The sequence below is a fragment of the Meriones unguiculatus genome, chromosome 17 (genome assembly GCF_030254825.1).
Source record: "Meriones unguiculatus strain TT.TT164.6M chromosome 17, Bangor_MerUng_6.1, whole genome shotgun sequence".
In the NCBI taxonomy this organism is placed as follows: Eukaryota; Metazoa; Chordata; class Mammalia; order Rodentia; family Muridae; genus Meriones; species Meriones unguiculatus.
Window position 1 is genome coordinate 96,396,869 of NC_083364.1, and position 14,313 is coordinate 96,411,181.

At 53.7% G+C, this 14,313-nt stretch overlaps 1 long non-coding RNA gene across 1 annotated transcript; it reads right to left on the reverse strand.

Moving 5' to 3' along the window:
• Nucleotides 1–9,168: 9,168 nt before the first annotated feature.
• LOC132648615 (uncharacterized) lies at nucleotides 9,169–12,665 on the reverse strand. The gene is made up of 2 exons (XR_009587057.1): nucleotides 12,401–12,665; nucleotides 9,169–11,831 (listed from the first exon to the last, which is right to left on the reverse strand). It is a non-coding gene; the product is annotated as an uncharacterized LOC132648615 (long non-coding RNA).
• Between the last annotated feature and the right edge of the window lie 1,648 nt (nucleotides 12,666–14,313).

The window sequence follows — 14,313 nt, forward strand, 5'->3', positions numbered from 1 at the left end:
TGAACTGGACAGTCCGTGTTCACAGCCCCGGCGCCTGCAGGTTCCCAGGGGAAAGCAGGGACTGTGGCTCTCCCGTCTCCCCCTGTTCACTTAGGAGGGCCTTGGACAGCGGCAGGGCAGGGGACCTCTGCATCTCTGGGCTCTTCCTTCTGCCTTCCGGGTCACCCCTCATGATTGCCCTGGAGTTCTCCTCCCAGAGCCTGGGTGTCAGGGGGTCTGTCCATCTCTCCCCAAGCTCGGATCCAGCCTTGGGGAGCGCTTCACTGAGGGCTGCAGGTGCTGTCTCTCTCCAGTTCTCCACTTGGTGTGAACCCGGTTGGTTGTAAACTCACAATGCAGCAGGGGATTGAACTCCTGACCTTCCTGCTTCTACCTCCCCAGCGCTGAGATTGTGGGCTCTGGCCACCCTCCCTTGTTTATGCTGGGGACCAAACCTTGGGCTCTGTGTGCGCCCAAGAGACACAGCCTCTACTAACTGAGCCGGGTTCCAGGCGCTCTACGGCGTCTTCCATCTGTGGGTAATTCTTTCCTTCATGACTGTTGGCTTTTCTGTCTTGCTAAAACAGACCTTTGCCAGACTGCAGATACTCATTTACTTTTTTAGACTTTTATGAACTGTTTGCTCTTAAATACTTTTTATTCATGAGCGTGTGTGTGTGTGTGTGTGTGTGTGTGTGTGTGTGTACCACATGTGTGCAGGTCCCCTCAGAGGCCACAGAGAGCATCAGATCCCCTGGTGCTAGAGTTCTTACTGCTATGCTCCGCCTGACCTGGAGTGGCAGAGTGGTGGTGCTCTGAGCTGTTAGGCCCTCCAGCCCCATATGGAGACACTCTGCCTGGAAAAGACAGTTATGTTCAGAGGGGGAAAATACAACTTTTTGTTACTAAGGAAAAGTGAATGTTGCCACTAGAGCAAACTTTATCAGCTTAGTAATGGAGAAAACCCCACTGCCAGGCTTGCTCATTTTGCGTTCCCGGCTCTACTAGTGAGGCTGAACTTTTTCACAGATTTTTAAGACTACGCCCTCCCCCCCCCCTCTGTTAAAGCAACTTGTCCTCTGACCTCCACATGTGTGCTGTGGCTGTGTGTGCTGTACACATGGGCACTAAGTAAACAAAAATGAATGAAATTCAGGTTGAGACATGAAGTTGGCACCAGTTTGCACACACAGCAACTGAGAGCAACAGGTTGCTGGCATGGAAGCGAGATCCAGAGACAGATCCCGCTGGGCTGGCTCCTTCCTAGGGAAAGCAGGGGATGTGGCCATTCCGACCTGTGCCACCGAAAGACAGGCGCCCACAGCTCCCTCCTCCTGGGTGGAGCCTCTCCACCTGGACCCTCTGAGAACAGTGGTGTGGGAGCACATGCTTCAGAAACAGCTTCGAAATAAGAAAGCAGCCGGGGAAAGGGGAGGGACGCTTCAGTGGGCAGGCCCAAATGCAGTTCCAGCCATCCCAGCAAACGCTGCACCAGGCCCCAGACCTTAGCACAGCTGAGGCCGCTTTATAACCTAAGGACCAGGCACGTAGCCCCAACTCCTGCCAATACAAGGACACAGACCTAATCCTCCACGGCCCCCAGTTCTAGGGAAGTCCCTGAATGCACTAACCTTGTTTCTTGGTCCCTGTAGCCCCCTCATCGCTAACTGTTCTGGCGAATTGAAGTGTGTCAAGCAGGCTGTTTTCTGCATAGAAAGCCAAGAAAGGCAAGGCTTGAGGCCACAGGACGCCGTGCTGCCACAGGCTGGCGAGAGTCAAGACAATTGTGCTTTGAGCCTGTCCGTGTGTTCTCTGGCAAAGACACCTCACAACTCAGATTTAAACCACAGATTTACACCACAAGGGGACATTGCTGAAAGTGTTAAATTTGTGATTTACTTGTTTATTGTTCACTTATTTCATTTTTCTGAGTTCTTCCCAGGCTGGTCTTGAATTTCTTTGTTTGGAGGATGACCTTGACCTCTTGATTCTCCTGCCTCCACTTCCCCATTGCTGGCTTATAGGTGTGCACCATCACACACTGTGCTGTGCAGGGACTTAGCTGAGTAGGTGCTCTGCCAGTGCAGGCACCTACTAACCCACATGCCAGCTCCCTGCTCCTGAAAAAAGAATGGGAGATAGCGTCTCATGGCCCTCAGGCTGGCTTTGAACTCCAGATCATTCTGCAAGTGTGTGTGTGTGACCATATCCGTGGAGCCTGGCTAGGATTAGAGAGTTAACACCAGATGCTATTAAGAATGTGGTGGTTCATGCTTTTAATCTCAGCACTTGGAGACAGAGGTAGGTGGATATCTGAGTTCAAGGCCAGCCTGGCCTGCTGGTGAGCTAAGGCTACACAGTAAGACCCTGTCTCAAAAAACAAACAGAAAAAAAAATTGGAGGCCACTGTTATTATAGCCAATAGCCAGAGGCGTGCACCAGTGGGAACTTGGTAATAAGCCTGCACACGTGCTCCCAAGCCAAGGTAAACACATATCTGCACGCTGTAAGTTTATCTCCTCCACCTCCTCCTCCTCCTTCTCCTCATTGCTGGTCCTAGGGACTGAGCCTAGAGACTCACACATGCTAGTCACGTGCCCTGCCACCAAGCCACACCCCCAGCCATCACATTTATCACTTACATTTATCACTTATTGTAGAATTATCAACACACACGGACCACTGTGAAATTACCAAAATTAAAAAAAAAATTTTCATGTTACACTTTTTTTCAAAACCCCTTAAGGTTAGGCTAGATGCCCTCTTTTGGTCCAGGATGCTACCTGGGTCCTCTCTGTGAATCCTATCTGTCTGAGGGCTTGCGTTAGAGACACAGTGATCTGGCCAAAAATAGGGCGTCGCAGTGTAAGGAACAGCAAGGCATCCATGCCAGCAGAAGCATCTCAAAGGCGACCTCAGCCTCAGCCCCAGCATCCACGCAAGGACCTCAGCCTCAGCCCCAGCATCAGCCGCACACATAACGTGGGTCTTTGGCATGACCGGGAGCTCATGCGGCTTCAGGCTGAAGCCTTAGCATACCGTATGTGACAAGTATGACAGACGACCCCTGGAAGCCCACAGCTCCCGGGGCTTGGTACCCGAGAGGCACCCGGAGCCTCGGCGCACACACCCTACGTACCTGATCACAGTTCCGTGCAGCAGCCCAGGGAGCCGCGCCCTGCGAGGAATGCAGCGGGGGCCACAGCGCCCCCTGGCGGGCTGCTGCCGACCGGCCGGTGCAGGGCACAGCCTCAGCAGCCAGCCAGCGTCCTCTGGGCTTGATTTTGCTTTTCAGAGAAAAAGCAGAAATAGATGTGGTTTACAGCCGGTTCCAGGCCCGTTGGATCTTAAGACACTCTGGTGCTGGCCCACCCTGGTCCAGCAGCTTTGGTTACGTAGGTGGTGAGGGCGGGGCCTTCTCCCAGCAAGCCAGGGGAACGCAAGTTTTGGATGACACTGGCTTGTCTAGATCGATCCGTTTCTGTTTCCCCAAACCTTTGACATCATTTCCTAGTCTGTACACTTCGTTTTACTATCCTTCCAAGCCGTGTATTTTTTAAAACTTAATTGTATTTTATGTGTGTCAGTGTTTTGCCTGCATGTATGTCTCCGCACTGCGTGCCTTGATACCAGCTGTCAGAACTGGGCACTGGAGCCCCTGGAATTAGAGTTACAAGCATGTGCGAGGCACAGTGTGGATGCTAGGAATTGTACCCAGGTCTTCTGAGAGAGCAGCTGCTCTGCACTCTCAACCATGGAGCCACCTCTCCAGTCCCCCAAAGCACCCAGTTTATTAATGAGGAGCCAAGAGTGGTGAGGGAGCTTGCCTCGACCACGCAGCATGCAGGACAGACAGCCGAGGGCCAGGGCTGCTCTCCGGGGTCCCCTTGCTGCCCCGGGATGGCTGTCCCCGGCTGGAGCTGCACAGCTCTCCAGCCTGACAGTCTTCCAGAAGGGTTCTCCACAGGGCAATGAGGCGGGAAATTTATAGCTTGGCCTGATTAATGGGCCAGGCAGTTAGGAGTTCGTTGCCAGGCTATTGGCATAATTTAATGCCTCCAGGCAAGAGAAGAGGCTTCTAACTCACATCTTTCAAGGGCTCAGGAGGCGCGTGGCATTGTTGAGACATCTCTGCTCCTCGTGCCAAGAAGCCCTGTTGTCCTCCTGTCCCTCCCCAGGCCCAGAACAAGCTACCTGGCTTTGTCTGCATGGGAAAAGTGAAAAGGCGGCGCGCCAGCCATCACTTCCCAGCCGCTGCTTGCTGGGTTTCTGGCCTGTGGGTTTGTTGTGTACTCTCTCTGTGCTAAGTGCCTCCTGTGGACACACCGCCTTCCCAGGAAGCTGAGGTCTCCCTAGGAAAGCAGGGGAGGGCAGGTAAGACGGCATGAAAACAGGGATGGCGGAGGAGCACCCGAGTCCTGTCCCCGGCCTCTCTGTAGTTAGGTCTTTGGGCCTGAGTTTCCTTCTTTGTTCTGTGAGGAGTTTGGACAGGTTGTCCTGTTGGTTGGAAAGTCGGTAATTTTTTTCAGTCGTCACAATCTATGCCACATTTTTTCCCAGCATCTGGAACTAAGAGTCTGTTTTTAAACATTTTATCCCAAATCCTAGCTACTTAGGAGTATTTGGGCCTCCTGCAGCCGGGTCCCTCTCTGGTCCGCCCCTCTTTCCTCCCTTATTACCTGCCCCCCTCTTTTAGACATGGCTTCTAGCCTGGGCTGGTCTTGAATTTCCTATGTAGCCAGGATGACCTTGAACTTAGGATCTTTCTGCCTCTGCCTCTGGAGAGCCGGGATGACTGGTACGTGCCACTGGGCTTTCCGGCACTCCACCAGTGGAGCCACCAGGCCCGGAGTCTCCTCACCTTTCACTTCATATGTCCTGAACTCCAGAGCCCCCTGTGAGGGAGGCTGCCCTGTGAGGGAGGCTGCCCTGTGAGGGAGGGTGAGCGAAGGACCCCCCCCAGTCTGCCACGGGGAGGGTGGTGTCTCAACCGAGCAGCAGCCCCCGCTCCTCTTGTTCTTTACATTTGAAAATAACTTGTCACATGGCTTCTGAAACCTCAGTCTCACTCGCCAGCTATTTGCTAAAAATGAACTAGCCAAGGGCCAGCGGCCCAGTGCAGTGGGCAGGGGGGCTTGTTGTATACAGACCTGAAGACTTGACTTCCATCCCTGGGATGGACACGGAAGGGGAGAATAGATTCCCTCATGCTGTCCTCTGACCCCTACACATGCACTGTGACATACACAGACACACACACACAGACAGACAGACAGACACACACACACACAGACACACACACACACACAGACAGACATACACAGACACACACACAGACACACACACACACAGACAGACACACACACACAGACACACAGATAGACACACACACACAGACACACACACAGACACACACAGACACACACAGACAGACACACACACACAGACAAACACACACACAGACACACACACACACAGACACAGACACACAGACACAGACACACACACACAGACAGACAGACACACACAGACACACACACAGACAGACACACACAGACACACACACACACACACAGACACACACACACAGACACAGACACACAGACACAGACACACACACAGACAGACACACACACAGACACACACACAGACACACACAGACACACACAGACAGACACACACACACAGACAAACATACACACAGACACACACAGACAGACACACACAGACAGACACACAGACACAGACACACAGACACACACACACAGACACACACACACACAGACACACACACACACAGACACACACACACACAGACACACACACACAGACACACACACAGACACACACACACACACAGACACACAGACACAGACACACACAGACACACACACACAGACACACACACAGACACACACACACACACACACACTAGGTAGATGTAAGAAATGCAGCCCTCTGTCACGTTGTATAGCACAGTTTTGAATTAGCCTCTTTTATTAAAACATAAGAATACGGGACAATAATAATGTGGGGACAAGCCAAGGGCAGTGGGAAAACAAGACGGTCGGGCAGGGCAGGCCTGGAAGGGCAGTGGCTATCCTCCAGCCCGGGAGCGCGCTGAGGCCTGAGCTGGTGTCCAAGGCCTCTCAGACCTGCTAAGAAGCCGGCCACTGCCTCCTGCTGGAATCTGGGAACTGACAGAAAAAGCAGGACTAAGGGATAAGGTGATTTTTTTGTTTGTTTGTTGCTGTGTTTCACTCTGTTCACTTTTTGTGTGTGTATTTGATTTATGCTTTTATTTTGTGTAGGTGTATACACTCGCGTACATTGCTCCCGGAGGCCACAAGAGGCGTTAGCCACCCTGGAGCTGTGCTTACAGCTGTGAGCCGCCTGAGCCCGGGCTGGGACTTGAACCAGGTCTTTTGTGGCTCCTAACCACTGCCCAGCCATCCTCCCAGCCCTGTGCTCGGGTGTGGCTGGTGTGTGTGGGGGGCCTGGGTTGACCACAGGTCTTTCCTTGAGCACGATCTACTGTTGGGCAGGGCCTCTCCCTGAACCCAGAGCCTGTTAGTTTGGCGAGGCTCCTTGCCATGGGCTTCAGGGCTGCTCCTGCTTCCCGCCCATCCCCAGCCTTGGGCCTGTCCGTGCACTGCACGTATGGGCAGCTTTTCACGAATGAGGAGGTCAGGAGGTGGAGGGTTTGAAGTCCCCAACTTCCTTGGGAATTGAAGTCTTCTCTGCTTGGTTGGGGGCCTAGAGCCACCCTGCCTTTAGTTTCTCTCTGACCATGCTGGCCCTGCATGGGACGCCGTGCCCACCCATGACAAGCCTGCCACCCTGCTGCAGCCTAGGGAAGGGTCTGCCCCTGCCTCAGGGGGAGGGGGAGGCTGTGGCCACGCTCTCAGGGACTGCGTGACTTGGGACAGCGGCGAAGACACAGCAGACTCTAGAGGCCAGTTGCCTCATGTTCATCCCTCAGGTGACCAAAAGCTCTGGAGCCTGGGAAGGGGGCTTTGAACCTGTGGTCTCTGCCTTTCTCTGCGTCCCTGGGATCAGCCTGCTGGCAAGAAGAGGAAGTGTGAAAGGGCCCTAAGGCCACTCGTGGCGTGTGCTCAGGGCGAGGTGCCTGCACATGGGGACTGCATAGACGTTAGGGTCCAGGGCCTTCCAGCATGGCACTGTGGCCCCGTGTTCTTCTCACTTCCGGAGGCTGCATCCTCAGACTCTGGAGTGAGAGCACGCTACAGCGTGTTCTGCGCTCCGCCAGCGCCCTCAGCGGCAGCTCCCTGCAGGGTCCCAGCCTCTTCCGATGGACCATGCGGGCTTAGATTCTGGGTGAGGAATGTAGGGGCTCTGCGTGTGTTACGACCATGCCTCCTGGATTTTTGTTGCCACATCTCAGCGAGTGGAGCTGGGCTCTGAGCCCCTCCCCTCACGGTCCCTGAATAGGGAGTGTTATTTTCGGAGCTCTGAGGCCATGCGTCTGAATTCCTGTGGTCTGAGTGGCGTGGCCATGCGTGTCTTTATAAGGCTTGCGCGCTGCCGAAAGATAACCACAGGTGGACTCCGAAGGGACACGCTGTTTCCAAAGATAGCAGTGTCAAGTCCCGCTGGTGCCTTGGCCTGAGTGTGCCGATGGCTGCGGCCTTATACAGAGCGGCCAGGCCAGGCAGGCTCTGTGGTGCATTCGCCTGCTCCGAGCTCTGCGCTTCTCAGCACCTGATGCCGTGTGTTCTGGGAGTGTCTGTGCGGAGTGTCCAGCCCTGCTTAGTGCTGACAGGCGCTTGTGGCAAGCGAGCTGGACAGCTGACCTGTAACTGTTGCAAACATCTGGAGTGGATGGGTGGGCAGAGGGGCCCACGGTGATTCTGGGTTCTGAGGGAGCAGTGCTGGGGTAGACATTAGGTGGGCCTTGCTGAACAAGCACTTCATCGTGCTGGAACGTTGTGTTCTCAAAGTTGGTACCCTCTCCTCGACTGTAGTCACGGCACTCCTCATTCCCAGTGTCTGCCAAAGGCAGACTTTTGAAACTCCCACCCAGAGCCCAGTGGCTGTGCCCTGCTGTCTTTTGGGAAGCTCACAGTATAGGGCTGGGGTTAGGCAGAGAGTGTGGGGCAAGGTGGAGGAGAGGAGAAAGAGGGAGGCGAAGGAAAGAGGGCGCCGTTCTCCTTGTGAGCTGACTGCCCCTAGAAGCCCGTGGGGAATTATGTGGCATGCTGACTGATGTGGGTAGACCCATCCTAGTAGTGGGTGAGCCTACTCGCTGGGCAGAAGACCGTGGGCCGTAGGAAATGGAGAACACAGCAAGCGTTCATTCCTGTGTTTTCTGACTGCGGATGCCGCAGGCTCTTGTCCCTGTGACTTCCGGCCTTGGCAGATTACCCCTTGAACTGAGCTGTGGCCGGAACAAACCCTTGCCCTCTGCAGTTGTCTTTTTCAAGGTGTTTTGTCACAATTCCAGGGAGGGTAATGAAGGCTGACCCCTGGCTGGTTCTAGTTCCTCACTGTGACTAGAGCAGCAGTAAGCACGGTTGAGCAAGTGTCTCAAGAACTCGAGTTCTCTGGGTGTGTGCCCAGCCATGGCGGCTGGGTCATGAGGTAGGTCTATCTTTAGCATTTGAGGGACCTGCATTCTGTTCCATGGCGGTGCACCAGTCATTTATACAGGGCCCTTCTTCCTCCATAGCTTCAGCAATATTTGTTGTCATCGTTTCCCCTTGATTTCAGCCATTCTGACTGGAGTGAGATAAAAACCTCAGAACAGTTTTGATTTGCATTTCCCTGAGAGCTAAGGATTTTTGAGCACTTGGAAATATTCATTGACTGCTTGTATTTCTTCTTTTGAGAACTTCATTAGCTTATTTACTGGGTGGGAGGTTGGCTTGTGGGTTTAACTTTCAAAGACCTTTACATCATGTGTCTGAAGAATAGCTGGCGAAGATTTCTCACCCACTCTGGAGGTTGAGTCTCTACATTTTGTTGTGAGGAGCTCCAAAATTTCACATAATCCCATTATTAACTATTGTGGTTCTTTCCGAGAAAGAAAGAGAGGGAGAGAGGGAAAGTGAAGAAGAGGAGAGAAAGGGAAGGAGGGAGGGAGGGAGAATGTGTAGGTCATGGAAGGGGGAAAAAGAGTTCTTAAGGGGTGCTAAGCAGAGGGTTCTAGAATTCTCATGACATGAAACCAGAAGGGGATGCTGGAGGAGGAGGGGAAGCAGGACTTGGACAGGGAATGGGGAAAGCCAGGATGGAAATCAGCAAGAACGAAGCATGTGTAGAAATGCCGCCAGAAGCCTGTTACTTCCCATGTATGCAGAATTGTCAGCTTGACAAGCTGAGGTCATCTGAGAGGAGGGAACTCAGTTAAGAAGATGCCTCTATGAGATAGGGCTGCAGGCAGGCCTGTACATAGGGCATTTTCTTAATGAATGATCAATGGTGTGTGTTGGGGGAGCACAGACCGTTGTGGGTGGGGTCATCCCTGGGCTAATGTAGTCCTGGGTTCTATAAGAAAGCAGCTGAACCATGGGGAACATGCCAGGGCACAGCACCCTCCATGGCCTCTGCATCAGCTCCTGCCTCCGGGTTCCCACCCTGCTGGACTTCCTGCCCTGACCACCTACGTGTGGAAGTGTGAGCAGAGTAAACCTTGTCCTCCCTGACTTGCTTTTGGTTATGGTGTTTCATGCAGCAACAGAAGCCCTGACCAAGACACTGTGCTAATTTAGACAGGATGATAACAAGGTGCGCAGTGGCCTCTGCCCGTCTACAATTCTAGTGGCACCTTTCAAGGTCACAAGGTACCATTTTGTAAGGTGCTATGGCATGATTCCAGAACAGGAGGCCAGAAATACAATGGCCATGTTGGAAATGTGGGTCTACAATGCCACATAACAGCTTTTTTTTCTTCTCCTCAAAGAAAAATGTTGTGCTCTTTAGACATAGCTACTAGTGGGATAAAAAGCCAGGTTACATTCCATTGACTGTTCGCCCAAGCACAGCCCATCTCTCTCCCAGACGACAAAGAGGACTCTATCTCCCAGATGACAAAGAGGTCATCATTATCATAGAGCTTTGGGAGAGCATTTCTATCTCATCACCACCCACTGGTAATTTTCTTTTATAAGATCACACATCTTTGCATATAACTAGAAAAAAGAGGGGAAGGGAGAATGGTTTAGATAGAAAGAGCCTGTGCTAAAGGCCCTGTGTTGAAGGTCTGGTCCTCCGTGTCATGTTTGGAGCTGAGTGGACAACAGGGCTTGGGCACAGCAATGGATCACTCATAACTGATGGTGTCTCGGGAGGCGGTAGAGACGGTGGGGGGCTGCAGTGAGGGAGCAGCTCACGGGCCCTTGACAGACCCTCCCTTGGAGTGGGTCCTTCACCATACTGCTTTGCCTACCCTAAGCCTAAGAGCAACCGAGCCAGCTGCCATGGCCAGACTGCGGCCCGCCCTTTAGCTGACTGCTTATAGGTGTGAGCTCAGTCTCTTCACTTCGAGGCTACCCGCAGAAGCAGCTCACTCCCTCCGACCCTTCAGCAGTGTCTTAAGCTCCCAAGAGAACATAAATAGGGTGAATATGTCAGTTTTGTCAACTGCACAGCTGCTGTGAAGATGGCCACACAACTGTAGCCTCCGCTTGGCCGACTGCTCTTGCCAAAAACATTAATAATTCGGTGTTAGTAATACCATATTAATATTTGGCTGGGCCAGTTGACCCAAAGAGACATCAAACCAAAACCTCAGGTCTGGACACAAAGGAAGCCTGACATATTCCCTGTGTCAGTCAAGTCCGTCATCTCCTACTATATGAGTCCATAGACTATGTTTTAGGATGCGTGTTAACGTCATGCACATCTGGGGCACACAGCTGCCAGAACAGGGCACTGGATCCCTGAACTGGAGCCACAGACGGTTGTGGCTGCCATGTGGGTGCTGGGACTCAAACCTGGGTTCTGGAGGAGCAGCCTGTGCTCTGAACTGCTGAGCCACCTCTCCAGCCCCAACAGGTGAGGCTTTGGGGGTGTACTCAGTGTAGAAAGCTGACTGACAGAGCGTGCACGCTGGACCTGCTTCCCAGCGGCGCCGCCGCCGCCATCAATCCCAGCGGCAGGGAGCTTGAACAGGCTTTCGCTGTCCCGGGGTCACCTCTGCTAACAGCATGGCCGCGTCCGCTGTAATCTTGAGCTGGTGCAGTGCACAGGAGTATGTGGAGATGGCCCGTCGGACGCTGCTGCTCAGCGTGTACGGACTTGGACAGCTCCGTCTGTACCCTGCTGACGGGACTCCTCACCTCCCGGGAACTGCAGGGTGCTTGTACGGAAGAGACCACAAACATGGCAAGGAGAAGGGCAGTGCTGGGCGATCACCTGTGGGTGCCCGGGAGAGCTCGTGCACGCAGCGCGCGGGCTGCTTAAGCACCCGGGGTCTCTCTTCTGCGCGTGTTTTCAGCACGGGGCCCCGGCCGGTGCGGGAGCCTTCCCGGCACGTCGCTGTCTCCGAGCGCCAGGGAGTCCGTTCTCTGAGCGTCAGCAGGGACCTGCAGCCTCATCCCTGGATTTACTTACAGGCTGCTGACGGCGCGGGAGGGCCGGACCTCTCCCTGAGAGCCCCAAGCCTGCTAACAGTAACTGGCTCCGGTTTCCCTTAGACAGCGGGGTCAGGCTTCACCCCCAACCACAGCCAGAACGTCCTGGGGCGGCGCGCGCTTCTGGGCTGCAGCTCCCCTGCCCCAAGCCCAAGGGCGCAAGCTCTCACGCTGGGCCCGTAAGGGTGCCCAGGCCCGGTGCAAGGCGGGGGCTCCACTGCGGTCACCTCCCGGACGGGCAGAGGGTGCGGTCCACTCCTAACCAGCAATGAAGGGTCTCAGGTCACGCAGGGGAAGGAGGGGTGCGGGTGTGGCCAGGGCCAGGCTCCCATCCTTCCGAGTCTCGCGGCTCGGGTCCGGCCCCCCAAGCCCGGAGGAGCCCCGCCTGGCCCCGTGGCAGGCTCCCACTGGCGGGCGCCCTGACTGGCGCTGAGTGGACCCTTCCCGGGACGGCTGCCCACCCTGCAGGAGCCCCCCACGCTCTGCCGCCTCTCGGAACGCCAGGGGCCCTGAGTGGCCGGAGGGCTCCCGGGCCGGCTGCGGCCCGCTTCCGGCCTGCTTTCTGCACGAGTGCGCGTGCGCGTCTGGGGTCACGTGCGGTCCTGACGTCACAGCCCTCAGAGTTAGGGATTCCTACCAGCCCCTCCCGCTGTCTGCTCGGGAGTGGAGCCCAGGGAAGCCGCGGGCCAGGAAGAAGGCTCTCTGTCCCAGGGGCGTCTCCCGTTCACGGGGTGACCAAGCTAGGCCACACAGCCGGTGCGTGGCAGGATTAAGATTCGAATCCAGGGCCTTCTGATCCCACAGGCTTTCCCCCAGCCCAGTCTTACCGTTTACCCTAGGTCAGAGCGGTAAGGCAGTGGAGACAGAGCTGCGCGCCTTGCTGTGGGGACCCGCCTGTCCTGGCTTTCGTGGCAACGTGCGAGAGGTAGATGAGCAAGTCTCGCCTCCAGTGCATTCTGGCTCTGGTGTTACAGCCGTCCGTTTCCGCCTGCTGCCATCACCGTTGCACTGTGGGTACCTTGTTCTCAGCGACTCCCGGGCTGCTTGTCCCGGAGTGCATCGCTCTGGCTGACTCTCACCCCGCCTCACCTCCCCCCCCCCCCCCCCGTCCCCGATCTCGCCTGTATCAGCTGCTGGCTCAGTTCTGTCGATCTTCCCCTTCAGGATGTTTCTGCTTTCTGGTCCTTTCCAGTCCCGTGGCAGCATGGCACTCAGGAGTCTGCGCGGCCGTAAGGGACTGCCCTTCTCTGCTACATTACAGTGCAATTATTAACCGTGGCAAGATGACAGTTAGAAGTAGCAACAAAACAGTTTTATGGCTGGGGTCTCCACAACGTGAGCTAGCTCACTTCTCTGACTTTCCTCTCCACAACGTGAGCTAGCTAACTTCTGACTTTCCTCTCCACAACGTGAGCTAGCTCACTTCTCTGACTTTCCTCTCCACAACGTGAGCTAGCTAACTTCTGACTTTCCTCTCCACAACGTGAGCTAGCTAACTTCTGACTTTCCTCTCCACAACGTGGGCTAGCTAACTTCTGACTTTCCTCTCCACAACGTGAGCTAGCTAACTTCTGACTTTCCTCTCCACAATGTGAGCTAGCTAACTTCTGACTTTCGTGGGTTTATCAGCCAGTCATCAAAACTGGCCTTTTGTTTTACTGATGTTTCATCTGTGTCTCTAAATATCCACTCATCAGATTCTTCACTTGAGTTACCTTCACGCACACACACTCTATCAATATATATATATCTACATTATCTATCTATCTATCTATCTATCTATCTATCTATCTTCAGATCCCAAATAAAAATCCAGGTAGCAATGTGGGCTTTTAGCTCTTCACACTGTATGTGTATGGAACACATCACATATACCACAGCACGTGTGTGGAGATCAGAGTCAGCCTTCGGTGCCTCTCTTCACCTTCCACCTTGTTGGAGACATTCTAGAGCATGAGTTCTCCACCTGTGGGTCTGATATCAGATATTTACAGTGCAATTATTAACAGAAGCAAGGTCACAGTTATGAAGTAGCAACAAAATAATTTTATGGTTGGGGTCAGCACAAGGCCCACAGCATGAGGAAAGCTGGGAGCACTGCTCTGGAGACTCTCTGCCTCTTAGCTCCTGTAGTGGCACTTGCTTAATCCCCATCAGCTGGTTTCTTGCTCCGCCTCTTGACCTAGGCTTAACTTCATTAAATCTTGTGTGCAGAAAGCTCTTGGATTACAGGTGTGTGCTATGGCTGAGCCATACCATAATTACTTATTTACAATAAGCAGAAAGCTCTTGAATTAAAGGTGAGTTAGGGCTGAGCCACACCAAACTGAAAGGATCAGACTAACTTTGTAACCTATATGTCCTCTAAAGCCTATAGTTTTGAGTTTTAGGTCCAGGTTAAGCTAAAGCCTCTTAGTACCTTTCCAGAGAACGGAGGAATGTGACCCTATCTGTGAGGACAGATAAAAAAAGAAAAAAAAAAAAAAAAGCGAGCAAGCAATGACCTTCACTCAGCAAAAAGAACAACCAGACCCTTGTCTTCAAGATAGTGTTTCTTAGCAACCAACCCAGATGGCCTCAATCCTTCTTCTGAGTAGCTCCTGACCTCCAGCCAAAAGCCCGCAGCCCTGATCTTCAAGGATGACCTAACCGCCCCCACCTTTAATTGCAGCTGCATCCACACTTGGCAGGACTGGCCAAGCTTGAGCACCTAAGACTAACCAATTACCTCACTTTACAG